Below are 5644 nucleotides of genomic sequence, written 5' to 3'. Positions count from 1 at the left end.
CTGTAATATGACGAGGTTTCGCTAAATCGTAACTAAAATTCTCATTTGCTGTTGTTGTTGTTAATTTACGTCGCACTAGAGCTGCACAATGGGCTATTGGCGACGGTCTGGGAAACATCCCGGAGGATGATCCGAAGACATGCCATCACAATTTTGATCCTCTGCGGAGGGGATGGCACCCCCGCTTCGGTAGCCCGACGACCTGCGCGCGAAGTCGAGCACTTTACGGTAGCACAGTTTAACGAGGACCAATACCGCACACCCTCGGTCGCTACGCAGACTGATCCAAGTGATCACCCACCCGCACACTGACCGTAGCCAGTGATGCTTGACTTCGGTGATCTGCTGGGAACCGTGTCTTAACGATCAGTCCACTGCGGGACAATTCTCATTTGCATGGGAAAAGTTCGTTGAATTGAATTCAAAAAATCAAGTAAAATTTATTACCACAAAGCTTGTGAGAATTATTCTCACTTTCATCCCCTAATTTACATCCATGACATTTTTGTATGTAGTGGATATTTTTGTTTTTAAGAATTCCCATATGCGATTGTCCATCAATTCGATTCACGCATGCGCGAGCAACTAATTTCTCATGTAGTGTGAATGCTCTAAGAAAGCATTCTCATTTCATGTAACTGATGCACCTCCGAATGTCGGGGGACGGGGGAAAACCTAATTGGGTACTTGCCCTTCAAGAAGAAGACCTTCCATACCCACACATGTGACCTATGACGTCAGCGCCAGCTAATCTTTTTCAGCAAAGTATCGTATTAAAGTTGAGCTAAGTTTCTCTACCTAAGTTAAAATCTTTACAAACAATAAGTTAATTAAATTCAGAGCAGTATCGTACATCGAATTAGTTGAAACATAATTTTTTCTCGTCTACGTCTTTTACTGAAATTAGATTTATTATTTGTTTATATATTTTATTGTAATCATGATATATTTTTTTTGTACCTGGCATTTTCGATGCATAATTAGTTTGTTTATGTTCCACATGGCTTCGTGACAATGTGGTATATCTCTGTGTAAATATACAGGGTGTCTCAGTTAAGCGTTTCAGAACTTCTAAGAGGGGTAGGGGACGACTCGAAATCATATAGCAATGTGGGGTCGGAAATGTTTTCCTGAAGCGGTGACAGAAGCACCATAAAGAAAAGAAACCGTAAGTGAAAAATCGCTATAATAATACATTGAAAAAATTATATGGCCTCCTCGGTCACCCGACCTATCATGTCTTGATTTCGGGAGTCATATGAAAACACTGGTTTATGACACCCCTGTTGATAATGCTGGTTGCAAGAATCGCAGTAGCTGCCTGCAAGATATGCCTGAAGTATTGCAGAATGTTCGATTGTCCATGCGCCGGAGATGTGAGGTGTACATTGTAGCCGGTGGTAGAGACTTCGAACACTTACTTTGGCCCATGTACCATATAATTTTTTTCAATGTATTATTATAGCGATTTTTCACTTACGGTCTCTTTTCTTTATGGTGCTTCTGTGTACGTCACCGCTTCAGAAAAGCATTTCCGACCCCACATTGCTGTATGATTTCGAGTCGTCAGGATGCCCCCTACCCCTCTTAGAAGTTCTGAAGCGCTTAACTGAGACACCCTGTATAGCGAAAGAAGTGAAATCTTTGTGAAAGAATTTAGATTGTGTGATTCAAGAGAATTGATACTAGCCGAGTTTGGTTTACTCGAAATAGAATGGAAAGAACAGTTGTTAACGTAAGCAATTGCCACGTTCCAACAACCAATCAGACTCAAGCAACCCACACTACATCACTTGCAGGTATCCCATTGGTGAGTTTTCCCAGGAATCTATATTTCACCAATCAGGTTCTCATGTTCTCTAATAGTGATCTGTGAGAATGGTCTTTAGGGGACCATTCACGCTGTATGCGAAAAGTTTGCGCATGCAAATTCGAAAGTGCAAATGGGAAGCTGATTAGTGAAATTTCGCGAAAAACTCGCCTACAACTACGGGAAAGTACTTTTGCACATTATTCGAGATCGTAACGCTCGAATACACCATCTGTGGAGATTCTATAGCTTGACTCTCTCCTCCTTTTTTCAGTTGCATAGGAATGTACTACGATACATTCCCCTTTCTTAATATTTTTCGTATTTACTTGTCAAAATTATTCTTTAAATTTTTCACAATGTTTTTTTTTTTAGAACTATGTTCAAAACAGTTTTTAGTTCCTTATAGTTTCCTAACTTAAAAGTTTTTAATCTATTTGAATATCAAGACAGAATTTAACGTACTTACTTCTCCTATGTCTCTCCACACGCTAATTTTGAAAGCATTCGAAGTGTTACCATAGGTAAAAAGTTCTGTTTTACGCCACCTGTAGCCCGTTTCGATCTCCAATACCGGTATCCATCTAAATTTTTTCCCTTATATATTCCCCCATATAGCACAAACTCATCCAGTGAATGTCCACTAGACATCATCGCAAACATCCCCGAAGGTCCATGTGGACGTCCACAAAATATTCATATTTGATTCGTGGAAGATCCTGTAGAAGTCCAAAAGCCGTTAATCAGACATCCGCTATACCTTTTACATGACTGGGACGGCAAATGGATGATTTGATCCATAACATATCCGGGCACAGTCATCTCATAGACAACAACTGAAATTATTTCTGATATGCAAGAAGACGTGTAGCGAGCATGCACTTTGTTACTTTTGATTGAAGGTCCCACTACGAACTTCCAAAAATGAATCATTGAAAGGTATCACTTACCTTGCTATGTTCTATATGTATAAGCAGTACGACCAACCTTTTCTATATATAGGTCCGGGGTTGGCGTCAATATACCTAATGATAAATATCTAATGACAACAGCCAATTTGAATAACAATAGAACATTTTATTGTTCTAATTAACAAATCATGACGATGAAAATGAAATATGAATGAAATGTCTACAAGTTCAGTGATGATGAGAAAGTTCGACTTCCTTGCCTGAGTACATATACATATCTGCCTGAGCGTAGGGAGTTACGGTTACAGTTCGACAGCATAAGGAGTTACGGTTGCAGTTCGTAACACACTTTGTACCGTTCATATATATGAACGATATACAAAGGACATGTTCGTTGCATGTTACAGAGTTCGTATATACGAAAACTGTAATTAAATATTTCACATTTTTATGCCCTCAATCGATGTAGATGTAACAGTGTGAAAACCAAATTACAAACTTTTAATTTGGCTCAAACTTTTTTTAAAAAACTTTTCAATTATACTTGTCACAATGCGCTCGGTTTGTTTGTTACTTAAAGGAGAGCAAATTTTAAAGATAATTTATAAAATTCTTTAGACTCCTAACTACTCAGCTGATGAAGAAAAAATAAATCATCCCAGTTACAAGCTTAATAAAGTCAAAATGTGTTACAATTTGTAACTACATTTTTTTTTAAAATCAGGAATTCTTTTTTAGTTCATAATATGAACATAAAAAGAACTATTTACAGTTTGAGTTAAATCAGTAAAAATCGTTTTTTGCGATATTTATTAATTAAGTATTATTTAATGAATAAATAGCTAATCTAATATCAGCATTTGGTCAATTACATAGACTAAATTTAATTGAATTAGTGAATATAATGTGATCATTCTTTTAAAAGTCATTTGTTTTAAAATTAAAAGCCTACAAAAATTCCTGATTTTATAACTACTACACATTAAAACTTTATACAATATAAAATATCTTATTATAAAAAATACCCATAATTGATATGAACTTTCAAAGATTTTTTTACTCATTATCATGGGGAACAACATGGATTATCCATGGTGGATACATGATTATCTGAAATTACTCCCAAGGTTTCTAACGCATGCACGATTTTAATATTTTCGAAGGGCAAGCGAGAAAGTAGATCTCTCACATAAGCGTGAATCAATAGCTCTCCTCTTATAATCAACTCCTCAGCGATGCTTCACTTCCCCATGGCTTGTGATAGATACAGAAATTTATTATGATTATCCTAATTAGGATCTTTATCAATTTTAAAAATAGTCCCCCAAAATATAACCAGGAAGTTGAATTTCAGGATTTGCAACAATGTATTTCTTGATAAAACATTCTTACCAAATGCAAAATCTTTTATCGCAGAACTTATATTTATAGGCTTCTGTTCTAAAAGATGCCAGCGATCAATTCCGATTCATTAAATTCAGCCTTGCATGTTGCTTCATAAACTTCACTAGCAATAAGATTGTCTTTGATTTTCATTTCAGTGTCTATCAATAAATTTGCTTTTTGTTCAATGAGTTTAATTAACTTGCCATCACTGCGTCAAATACTCTTCTTTACAAAAATAATTGCAAGCTTTAGAGAATAATCTTCGATATTGTGTTCGAGCTTAAACTACGAATATAGACAAATGATGACGAATAGGCGATAAATACTTAACAAATACAATTTCGGGAAAATAACTTACTGAAATGGTATATTAACTACTAACTTAACTACTAACACACTAAGATTCAATCAAGAAAACACACAATACAATATAAAAGCGGGTGATTATCAACAAAAGATAAAAACACATATGGTCCACCCGGCCCATAAGACTAGCCATAAATACACTAACCTACCAACAAGTACTAGTACTAGCAAAACAACGACGGTACAAATCTACACCGATGGCTCCAAAACAGACAATGGCGTGGGAGCTGCATTCTGTGTTTACCACAACAACCAACATACAGATACATACAAATTTACGTTAAAACAAGAAAACACAGTGTTTCAAGCAGAGGTTTTAGCCATCAAAGAAGCCATCAATTGGTTAGAGACACACAGCTGCAAAGATGCAACAATTTTCACAGACAGTCTGGCTAGTATACACGCTATTAGAAAAACGAAACAAAAAGACCCACACGTGGCAACAACACAAAGACAACTAGAACACCTAGTCAGAAAATGCAACACACAAATACACTGGGTGGCAGCGCACACAGGTAACATAGGCAATGAAGCAGCGGATTTAGCGGCTAAAGACGCAGCAGCAGGTCACGGGATTCCCAGCGGTGTTCTGCTTCCACCATCGAGCCTGAGAAATAAACTTAAAAACATCACACAAAAACTTTGGCAAGCATACTGGGACGAAAATGAAAAAGGCTATACAACAAAATCATATTATCCTAAAGTAGACACAGACCGACTCATAGGCCATCCAGCAGCAATACAATTCCTTACAGGACATGGCTTCTTCCCCTCATTCTTACACAGGATGCAGCGAATAAACACAGACACATGCCCATGCGATGACACAGGTACCCCAAGTCACTACCTACATGACTGCCCACTAACTGAATCATACCACCTCAAAAAACCCAATGAACAAGGCAGAACGATATTTGCAGACAGTTTCAAAAACAAGCATATTATGCAAAAACTAATAAATATTCTAGCCATAACCAGAAACATCACAGACAATATGTCATAAACCTTATAATAACTTTGTAAAAATACTGGCAGCAAATACAATGTTGAGGTGTCAGGGCTCCAGGCAAACCATTGCTGCAGCATAAAAACACACTCTGGCCCCACCCCTGACCAGCAAGCATTTGGCAGGCAGTCAGTCAACACAAGCTGTTGTCCGTGAGGCAAATAA

Source organism: Parasteatoda tepidariorum, chromosome 6 (genome assembly GCF_043381705.1).
Source record: "Parasteatoda tepidariorum isolate YZ-2023 chromosome 6, CAS_Ptep_4.0, whole genome shotgun sequence".
Classification (NCBI taxonomy): Eukaryota; Metazoa; Arthropoda; class Arachnida; order Araneae; family Theridiidae; genus Parasteatoda; species Parasteatoda tepidariorum.
This window is presented reverse-complemented; position numbering follows the sequence as displayed.